The sequence below is a fragment of the Megascapheus bottae genome, chromosome 6 (genome assembly GCF_031878675.1).
Source record: "Megascapheus bottae isolate mThoBot1 chromosome 6, mThoBot2.hap1, whole genome shotgun sequence".
In the NCBI taxonomy this organism is placed as follows: domain Eukaryota; kingdom Metazoa; phylum Chordata; class Mammalia; order Rodentia; family Geomyidae; genus Megascapheus; species Megascapheus bottae.
The window spans coordinates 10,711,168-10,723,204 of record NC_143514.1 but is presented as its reverse complement, the minus strand read 5'-3'; the positions used below and the strand labels follow the sequence as shown (position 1 = coordinate 10,723,204).

Below are 12,037 nucleotides of genomic sequence, written 5' to 3'. Positions count from 1 at the left end.
CTAAATAAACATTAATAAATGCTCAATTTTATTAGTAGCCAGGAATTATAAAATGGTTTACAGTATCACATTAGCAACATATGGAAAAATTAATGATGACTAGTAGGAATTAAACTTTTGCATACTATATTATAGGGCTTGTGAGTCACTATGAACATTTGGTGAATTTTTTTGAAAGTTTGTAACATTTTCATTCTGAAGAATTTATTCCACCAAAAGAACAATTGCCATCACATATGTACAAGTGCCTAAATGACAGCACTATTCATCACAGCAAAATGCTAGGGGAAAACTTTAAGTTCATTCATTAATTAGATTAGCAAATAAAGTAAGGAATTTTGAGCAGTCTTACCATTGATTTGGTACTAGTTCACACATTCATATTATGTGAAAAATAGTGCATTTTTTAAAAAGGTGGACCCTATTGAAAACTACACACACACACACACACACATCACACACACACACACATGCACACGCACATATATATATATATATGCACATACACAATAGAAAGAAAAAAGTAGTATCTCACCACCACACTGGTAAGAACATAGAGAACTCTAGAAAGATAGTAATTCTTGTTAAACCAACTCAAAAGAGTGGAATTACATGTTAAATTGGAAAAAATGATTATAGAACTGTTTCTATTTTATAGGACATAGATTATTTTAAATAATTAAACATCTACATAACAAACACAATTTTGGGTTCAATAATAAGCATAAAACACCTATGTGGTTGTAATTTGCTGAATTTTTAATGTGTTATTTATATTGAAGTGTATACTGAAAAATGATGGAAGCTTAATAATGCATTGATTAGTAAAACATTTTTAAGGAAATGGCTATAAAAAATGCTGTATATTTGTAGAATAAAGATTTGTTCAATTTAACCAAAGTGTAAAAAAGTTTCTTTGACTACAGACTTACTTTTCAGAAAGTTAATTCAGAGTACCAGCTAGGATTCCTGTAGTTCTTATTATCTCCTTGGTTCTGTTTACCTGATGTGAATGAAAAGGTGACAAAATAGCTTCATTCCCAGAAGCCACCATCAGCTGCTCTTTTCCTGTTACTTAATACACTTGAGTTTTTTGAATACTAAATTTTCATTAAAGGAACAACACTGGGCGACAAAAAAATAGGACACTATTGATTACAATTGATAGAAGCATTTAAAAACTCTTACCAGAATATCTTGTATGATACAGACATTCCATGAAAATGTGCAGTTTTTCATCTTACAATACACACAACTCTGTGTCCTTACTCACACCCATACCATTGCATGGGAGGGTTTGCAGAGGGGTTGATAAGTCATAGTGTTCAGAGAATTCAGATGTTTGTCTTTGGTCATTCTAAAATGATTAATGAAATGAGAAATGCATCATAAAACTTCTGGATTTTGCTAATAGAATATAAAGATTGCTTAGCCCTATTTTAAATCATTACTTTTGGATTTTTTTTTCTGAGCCTGTCCTGCAGGATGAACTCAGGGCCTGAGTGCTTTCCCTGAGTGTTTATTGCCACACCTCTACTTTCTACTATTGGATTTATTTCAAATTTCTCTCTTTTCTAGTCAGTTTGACAGAAGAAAACAAAACATATATCTAAGTACTTTAATATTATCGCATAAAATAGAGAGTATTTTTTACACCTTCTAGATTGATTTTTGTTTGTTTGTTTATTTGTGGATCATGAGGCTTGACCTCGGCCTAGGGACTGTCCCTGAGCTCTTCACCTCAAGGCTACTGCCCTACCCTTGAGCCAAGCCCCACTTGCCATTTTCTAGGGCTTAATTGGAGATAAGAGTCTCAGGTCCTTTTGTGCACGGTCTTGCTTTGAACCTAGATTCTCAGATCTCAGCCTCTGGATTACCTAGGATTAGCTGCCATGCCTGGCGATTTTTGCTTACTTGTTATGATAGAAAAGTGTGTATTAACACCTGAAAACTTACATAATAAGTTTTTCAAAAATGTATTTGTTGGGGCCAGGAGTTTGGCCTAGTGGTAAAGTGCTTGTCTAGCATGCAATAAGACCCAGGTTCGATTCCTTGGTAGCACATATATAGTAAAAAGCCAGAAATAGTGCTGTGGCTCAAGTGACTAGAGCCCTAGTCTTGAGAAAGACCAAGGACAGTACACAGGCCCTGAGTTCAAGTCTCAGGACTGGCGAAAAAAGTATTTGTTGATGTAAAAATATATCTTTCTATTCACTTAGCTAAAAATCTATTTTCCTATTACTGATTCAATTTTCTAAATACTTAATATTTTAATGAAATATTAACACATTTAAATGATTGGTTCTTTTTGGATGGAAGCTTCATATGAAAACTCAAGTTAGCAAAGTTAGCCCTTCTTGTATATCTACGCATTACTGATGTTTAAAATTTTGAAACTGATAATCACTTTTTATTCTGGGAAATATTAATTATTCAATCAGTCCCAAACTTTTAAAATAACTGTCTGGCGTTTTCCAAACCAGAAACAAAAATTATAATCGGGGTTTAGACTCTAATATATATTGGTTGAGGATAATTATGAAGGGAAAACACAGCTGAGATTTTCTGATTTATGCACACAATCAGATGGAGTCCAAGGACTGTGACATAATTATCTTCATGCTAACATTTTTTTTTGTAAATCTCTTGACAGAATTTTAGCTAATTTTAAAATGCCTTCTGAAGATTAGCACTTAAAATTGTTGGGGGAAATAGCACAATTTATTAGCAAGGGTATAATTGTAAACCTTCTGAATACTCATTGTGGATATCATGTAGATGGTAACTCCTGTTTTAGCAGCTGCTGCATAAGACAGCAGTTTATGGAGTCTTGAAACAACAGAGAGTGGAATCTAATTAAAGAGGATTACATGCCAAAGAAAAATTATTAAAAACAGACTAATAGACAATTGTTATGAATTTAGAAGTCTCTGCCAAGTTCTCCCTTTGATAAGAACTCATGTAAGTGACTGTCATGTTAAAAGCCTTTATTCCTCCAAGCCCCAAAAGATTATTAGAAGACTTTTTCTTTTGTGACTCAGAAATGATTGCTCTTCTGAATTTTAACTTAACACAAAAACTTAAATGGTTTTCTTGATCTTTTCTTGCATACTGAAAGGGCATGTGTGTTTTCAGGAAAATTAGACATCCTAGTTTGGGTTCTGGATTATCTGTGTAACATCCAGCATCCTGTATTTTTTCCTTTAGAAGTAAAAATCACTTTTATCATTTGGTACTGTTTATTGAGACTTAGTTGTAGTAAATTTGCATATTTTTTGTTTGTATTCTACATTTAAAATTCATGATGCATTAAAGACTTGTTAGTTTTCAGAACCAAATCTATTAAGTTCCTCTTTTTCTATTTGAATTGATTTACTTTGTTATGACCTCAAGGGATTTATTGCAAACAAGAGAACGGAGACAGCTTTAATGTGGTATATAGTTATTTGTTAATTATTTTTAAACATTAAAAAATGGTCTCTTGCAGCATTAAAGAAAATATCTGTGAGTGTACCTGGTAGCTAATTTTGCATTTTATATTTTATGTATGATGTTTAATATATCTTACATTGCATTACACAGTATTATGTACTTAATACTCTTTTGTAGTTTTTGAGTGAATTAAACATACATTAAAAATTAATTGCTGAATACTGAGAATAATGTGTATTCTATATCATTAATAAATTCATGAACAAATACACTGGATTTGTAAATGAGATATTTGTTTAACATTCCTAAGTGCGTAATAATCATAAAACCAAATCTTATGCATTCAAAGTTAACCATGTACACTTGTCTTTGAAATGTAGAGGCAGGCCCACAGATGCCAGATTTGTAGCAATGAAATTAGTCTCATCTTTGCCCCACACCGCCCTGACCTTGAATTATGATTCATAATTATGCATGAAAATTGTTATGGTATGATATCATGAACTTGTTGGATAGTTTATTTTCCTGTATTGGTCTTACTAGTAGTAGCTACATTTCCTATCTCCACCAGAGGAGCTTGCTGAGTGAAGCCCCCTTGCCTTCTAAAGATGGAGGCAAAGAACTGGTAATGCTCTCACCCAATCAGTACTAATGTTGAGTATGTGCACAAACTTAGTTCAGAGCAAAAAGCACTATCATAGCTTCTGATCCTTCTCAGAATGTCTGTCCCTCTTCAACTGTATCTTTGAACATGGAAATTTGGCATGCAGGCTTCTCGGCCCACGTGTTACTCTTGTCCATCAGCCCATCTTTCCAAGCATCCACCCATCCATCCATTCATTCATTCATCCATTTTTTCCAGTCTATGTGCTATAGGAGGTAAATAGGGTTAAAGCTGAATGAGGATGGTAGAAATAAGTCCTTCTCAAGAGAAGGATGGAAGGATAGTTTACAGTACTTTTTTTTCATTTTTTTATTGTAATTAGTAAAAGGGTTACATGATATTTGCCAGATAGAAGATGCATTAATTCACATACATTGATACCCTTTCATATGTCTTGGTACAGTACTTTTACAGTGCCTCCCCACATACTTATTCTTAATAGCAGATTCAACAAACAGTAGTAGTTTCTGGCAATTTCAGATTTGGTTGCTTTTTCCTTTTATTTCAGTCACGTGTGAATATTGTGTCAGAAGTCCTTATCTTCACTCTGTATGTGACTTACAACTAATCTCTTTTTCATTTTTTACACCAGAAAGAATCTTGAGTTTGAGAATGAATAGGTATAAGAGAATGTTTGGAGACTCAACTGGCAGAACTCTACTTGTTTAGGTTTACTCGACAACAATATTCACCAGGAGGACTCTAAATGAGTTATAAAACTCAGCAAGGGCAGTGTCTATCTAAGCAGTGTGATATGGCTGGTGATGATCTGTGGACAGGGCAAGAATATTCTGAGCCTTTTTTTTTTAGTTTTGAAGCAAATTGTTTTTTTTAGCTACTGCTCTCTTCAGATTACAATCTACACTCACCAAGCAACATTTGATTTTATTATTTGCCATTCTAAATTGAATTTTCTGCAAGTGAAATTTCATGACCATGTCATCATGAGCATCTGGTCGAAGTATAAGTTACAGGTACCGATTGAGTTCACTTTCTGCCCTAGTTTTTTTTAATCCATTTTTTTAAAAATTAACTTGGCTATTGTGAGATAACATGAAAGATCATTGGACTGGCAAATTTAACTTTGTTAGCAAGACTGAAGCAACAAATTTAAAACATGATGTCATCAAGAAAAGGAGGGACTGCATTTTTGGCCCTTGTGATTTCAAACTTTGATGTGGTTGTGAGAGATATATGTGGAAACTTCTAGAACATCTATTTCATAAGCCTTTGTTAGTAAACTATGTTGTGGAAATAGAGTGGTTAAAAAAGAAAACAATGTCTTGTTTTAGAGAAATTAGGGTCAAAACTTCTAAAAATTGTATCCTAATATTGAGTGTTCTTAAATGTTATAGGAAAAGCAATGCAGGTTGAGTGTAGGCTAAGAATGTGCCTATATGGAGTAAGCCCAAAGAAGTGCCATTTGCACAGAAATGAATATTTAAGGGAAGAATATTTCACACAGAGATACTGGCACCTGTGAAGGCACTGAAGAGAAAAAGGAAGCTTTGTACCTTTGTTCTAAACAACACCTTACTGACTGGAGAAAATTGAGAATAAGAGGGCTGATAGAAAATAAGGTTCACAAATGTTACAAATCTTAAAAGCAAGAGCAAGTACTTGTCCCTGGTTGAAATAGTCTGTTTTCATGGTTTCAATTATTTGAAAAATGTTGCTATTGCCGAAGTTCTAAGTATTAATGTTTTTAGTGATCTGTACTAGGTCATATCTGGCACACAAAACCAGTACAATATATATTTAGTAGCAAGCCAGTATATATTTAGTAGCTTTGCTTACTGGCTTGGCTAGAAATCTGCCATGCCTCCAGCCTAGCTTTTTTTTCATATATTTTATTGTAATTAATAGAAGGGTTACATTATATTTGCCAGATAGAAGGTGTATTAATTCACATACATTGATACCCTTTCTCATGTCTTGGTCCCCATTTCTCTCCCCCCTACCCCCACCTCTCATCTTGTTTTCCCCCTTCCCTATCAAATTTCAAATAACCAAATATAAATATATCCAATATATCAGATAACAAAGTGCGATACTGTAACAATATGAGATAACCAAGGGACAGCAAAAGAGATGAGAGATTACATAGTACATTAAGGACAACAATCACTCATGTGGCTTTTGTTTCTATATCCTAGAGGTCCTTTCATTTAGCGTCATACTATATGGCCTTAGGTATCTAGGTTTTGCTCTATTGCAAATCTCTGCTAGGAGAACCCAAGGTTTCTACTGATTATGACACATGAGGGAAACCATTGAGCCTATGTTCCTTTGAGTCTAGCTTATTTCACTTAATATGATTTTTTCTAAGTCTTTCCATTTCCTAACAAATGGGGCAATGTCATTCTTTCTGACAGCAGCATAGAATTCCATTGTGTATAAATACCACATTTTGTTGATCCACTCATCAACTGAGGGACATCTGGGTTGGTTCCATATCTTTGCTATGGTAAATAGTGCTGCAATGGACATTGTTGTGCTAGTGGATTTAGTATATCCTTGTTTCTGGACAATTGGGTAAATGCCAAGTAGTGGGATTGCTGGGTCATAGGGGAGCTCTATGTTTACTTTTTTGAGGAACTGCCATACTGCTTTCCATAGTGGTTGAACGTGTTTGCACTCCCACCAACAGGGTAGTAGTGATCTCTCCTGGCCACATCCCCTCCAGCATCTGTTGTTATTAGTTTTCTTGATCCTGGCCATTCTAACTGGCATGAGGTGGAATCTTAGAGTTGTTTTGATTTGAATTTCTTTTATGACCAGAGATGTTGAGCATTTCTTCATGTGTCTATAGGCCATTTTTGTTTCTTCTTCAGAGAAGACTCTCTTTAAGTCTTTGGCCCATCTTTTAATGGGATGGTTGTTTCTTTGGAGATTAGTTTTGGATCCAACCTAGCTTTTTATTGGTTGTACTAGAGATGGAACTGTCCAGAAATTTTCTGTCTGGGTTCCGTAAGAACTGGATCACAGTCTCCTGAGTAGTTAGCATTACAGGCATGCTCCACTGATGCCTGGCTCCACAGTATATGTTCCAATGATGCTACTGTGTTACACAGTTTTATTTTGTGAACTACATGAAATTCGATCAAAGCAAAGCTGTGTGTTATGTACAACAGTGTGTGGTATTTCAAGCAGTAGACTAAACTTGAGATACTTGCTGTTGATATTTATTGACCTTCTGTTGATCCAACAGTGATCAACAGGTAGGATTCTATAGGAGACCTGTTAGTTTTCAATTTACTTTCGTTGTGCAGAGGGCTAACAGTTACATAAGTAGGGTAATGAGTACCTTTCTTATTAGTGTCATCCCCTTCCACATTTTCTTCTATCCCCCTCCCCAAGTTGTAAAGTTCATTTCTAACATGTTGTCTTGTGAGTGTGGCTGTAGCCTTGGCTCACCCTCTGTTCTTTGTCTCTCCATTTTGTGCTCCCCTGGGCTTCCTTTCTCCAAATCAGATAAATATTTACACATGACACAGAATACCAGAATCAAAACCAGTGACAACAGGGATAAAACAAAAGGAAAAAAATAAAAGAAATAACTGTAACAATATGAGATAACCAAGGGACAGCAAAAGAAGAACAATCATTCATTATATGGCTTATGTTTCTGTATCCTAGAGATCCTTTCCTTTAGCGTCCTACTATATGGCCTTTTGTATCAAGGTTTTGCTCTATTGCAAATCTCTGCTAGGAGAGCCCAAGGTTTCTACTGATTATGACAAATGGGGGAAAACAAGATGAGGGGTGGGAGTGGGGGGGAGGGAAATGGGGACCAAGACGTGTGAAAGGGTATCAATGTATGAAAAAAGAAAGAACTGTACATAATACATTAAAACACAAACAAAACCTCTTGTTTCTAGATTTTGTGGTTCATTTGATTAGCATCATTTTATATGGTCATATGTATATGGCTATTAAGCTACTGTGATCCTCTGCTAGGACTATCATAGACATATACTAATCATTACAAATGACGGAAACTATGGAGCCTATGTTTCTTTGTGTTTGGCTTACTGAATGTGATTGTTTTCCAAATCTTTCCAGTTCCTTACAAAATGGGTGATGTCATTTTTTTGTTGTTGTTGGAAGCATAGAATTCCATTGTGTATATATACCATATTTTCTTGATCCATTCATCTACTGAGGGGTATCTGGGTTGGTTCCATATAAATTACCAAAATACTACTTTATTCCTACCATGTATGAGGGCTGAAATATTCTGTATTTCAAATAGGGATGAAGTATAATACCTTGACTTAGACTATGAAACTATAAATCAATTCTATCCTTTTAAAGATACGTAATTTGTAAACAGCACTTCCCTCTTTACATTTTACATACAATTGGTCTCATTAAATGTAATCCTTGAATTGAAAATTGGAATGGCAGATATTAGTACTTTGCTTTTATTATGTTTATTGGTACTCTCATTTTTTAAGATATATCTGCAAATTGAGATGTTCAGAATTTTCCTGAGACTGTATAAGCGTTCAGTTGAAAATTTGAAAATCAAAACAAGATTTTCTGTCTCTTCAGCACCAACTTCTCCTACTATATTGTATTTAATTTCACTCTTATTCACATAGTTTCTCCTAAACACAGCCTGATGTTAAATAAGCTGGCCACCATTACTGGAATGACATTAGCTAAATATGATTACTTCTTAATATTCCCTGAAAGGATTAGACTAGTTAAGACATACAAAAGGGAAAAGCAATTATCTATTGAAATATGAATTTCTTGATTAGAACTGGAAATCGTATCTTGATACTGAAATATTCATCTGGAATAAAATATTTGAATACAGTAATTATTTCTTTGAATGTGATAGTTTTAAGGTGGTGTGTGTGTGTATGTTCATGTGTGTGTGTGTGTGTGTGTGTGTGTGTGTGTGTGTGTGTGTGTGTTTAGTGCCAAAATAAAAATAATATTTTCCTGGAGAAGTTTAGTTTACTTAACTGACCCATTCTTTAAACACTCCAATCCTACACAAGAATTGTGTGCATATGCATTATTTTTTCCTTGCAGTGTAATAAAATCCATTCCGTTAATTCACATAAAAGTGCTACGAAGTGTGTAATTTAAATTATCTTCATATTTCAAATTATGAGATTACTTATAGCTTGTCTGTGAGTGGTTATCCATCCATGATATTTCCTGAATGTTCTCCAAACATTAGTAGGCTTTAGGCTTCCACTTGCCAGGGATTTACAATTGTCACCTAATATCACTAACATAGGGTAGTGACTTTCCTTCTCTCATTCCAATAGGCTCAACTCATCCCAATTATCTTACTGTTGTGAAATGATTTTTTTGTCATTGATGTTGCTATCCAGTGAATAGTATAATATCTAGTTTATTAGTCCCTAAAAACACTGCATGAATGAAGGGTGCACAGGCTGGTTTTCATTTGTAGCTTGGAAATAGTTGACTTTGTATCATAGTTTTTATTAGTTAGAAAATAATGACTTGAGCTAAGTGATGGTGGCTCATATCAGGAATCTTAGATTCTTAGGAGGATGAAGTCTGAGGATAAAAGTTTGAAGAGTGCCTCTGCAGGAAAGTCCACATGACTCTTAACTTCAGTTAACCAAAGAACCAGAAATGGAGCTGTAGATCAAGTGGTAGAGCACTAGTTTGAGACAAAAGAGCTGATAGATAGCACCTAGGCACTAAGTTCAAGCCCCTGGATTGCCAGAAACCCCCACATACACAAGCTTTGGAACTAAGTTGAATATTTTGCCTACGAATGTTGCAATGGAGTATGGGACTAGAAACTGAAATGGTAAAGTCTATCCCAGTAGCTCCACTGCCTTTGTACTTCATCTAAACTAAAATAAAAACAATTACTTCAAAGACAAATTTTGAAAAACACCAACTTTTCTCCTAAAGCAGAATTGATGGTTTTCTTTCCAGATTGTGAGCAACTTAAGGTCTCATACTTTAACTTTACATTTCTGTGCTGGATTTGTTGCATGACACAGAATATTTTGAAGATTTTTATTTTCTTTTTTGAATCGAAATGTAATTAACTGGAACTTTTGTTCCTTAATACTTGTGAGACTGAAGTTCTTATAGCCATGCCATTAACTCCCTGTGACTTTTCATTTATAAAAATTAATTTCCTAATTTATTATATTGAGATAATTATAAACTTTTGATTCAGTTTATTTAGTTTTAGATATAATTGTTTTCCAAGAGAAATGCAGTCCCATGGAAATTAAGTTGTATGCAAATTTATCAGTGGCTTATTATTTAATAATTTAATCTACCTTTTGTTCTTTTAAGCTTCCTCTAGCTCAGTTCACCACAGGAAGATGCCTGGTTGAATTTTGTTATTGTTTAGATAGGATAACTCAGAAATCTTATTTAGGATTTTTCAGTGTTCTGAAATTTGTTGCATGTTATTTTTCTCTTATGTTACCATTGACATGTTCATTGGTTATTATTATGCTTTTATGTAATCCTTAACACATTATAAAATCTATCATAGTTCCATCTGATTTTATCCTGTTTGATTTTTATGTGATCCAAATCAGTCTGATCCAGCTTTAGTCAACTTCAGCTGGTTTCGTCAGATTTGATCGGGTTTTGAGCATTTATTATCAAGTTCTTCAGGTGCAATCTCATCCGGCTCAGATTTTCCTTTTCACTTATCAATGTGGTTCATCCAGTTCAAACCTTCTTTATCATTTACAAACTTGTTTGAGCTGATTTCATCCAGTATAACCTGAGCTTAACCAGCTAATTCTGATTTAATTCACTTTGAACTGGACTGAATTGGTACAATTTGGTTCAATCCCATTTCTACTGGTTTAAATTGGAATGAAATGATTCCATCTGTTTCTATGCACTTCAATCTGGTCTTTCTGGCCAAAGTTATCTGATCTGATTTAGTTTTCTCTGTTTCTGTTTCTATATGTCCCAAACCAGCCCTATTAGTTTCAAGTAGTTATATCAGGTTCAAACTGGTTGAAACTGGTTCACCTCCATTCACAGTGATTCAATTCAAACTGTTATGTCAACCAAATGAAGCTGAGTAAAACCAATTTAACCACATGAAACTAGGTTGAACCAATTATCCTATAGAGTTTGGCCTTGATAAAACTAGTTCTGATAGTTTGAAGCCAGCCCAAACTGGATCAAACTGGTTGGCAGCAGATTGTACCAGCTCAGTTCAACAGAATTGCTAGAAGCAATTCAAACTGGTCAGAGTTGGCTGAAACAAGTTTATGACAGAATGTACTGACACTATTTTCAATCCCCAGAAACTAGCTTGAATAGCTTTGAAATCAGTTTGAACTAGACTTAACCAATTTCAACTAGTTTTGAACATGTTTTAATAGGGATAAAAAGAGTCAAATCAAATTGGATAAAGCCAATCAGAATAACCAGAGACAAGTGGATGAAAACATTGAAATTAACTTACTCAAACTAGTTCAAGTTGTAATTGGTTTGAATTTGATTAATACATGATGAAATGGATCTAATGTTTAAAGTTGGATCCACTAGAAGAAGCTGGCTTGATTGATCAAAAACAAATTGAAGTATCCCCAACCAGTTTGAACTGGTTTAAAACCAGATTGAATTGAGTGAAAACAGATGAAACAGTTTCAGTGTAGTGGTTGAAACCAACTTAATCTTTTCTATACCAGTCTAAATTAAACCAATTTGAGCAAAGAAATTTAGTATGGTGATGCTATTATGTTTCCTGAACTGGAAACATTTATGAAACTTAAGTGGGCTTAAGTTATAGTTAATAATTTTAATTTGTGGCTAACATAATTCCTGACCTTTTTCTTCTTTAGCTTGATACATTTATATATGTGCATATAAGCATATGTAAGTTGTTAAAGTATTAATTATAAAATTTGACTTAAAACAGTTTTTGTCATTTTGTTATACCTAAGTTCTGTCTTC

General features: G+C 34.2%; 1 protein-coding gene across 1 annotated transcript in view; it reads left to right on the top strand.

Moving 5' to 3' along the window:
- Dpyd (dihydropyrimidine dehydrogenase) overlaps window positions 1-12,037 on the top strand; it is an 800,444-nt gene that overhangs the window by 76,799 nt on the left and 711,608 nt on the right. The window lies entirely within an intron of this gene.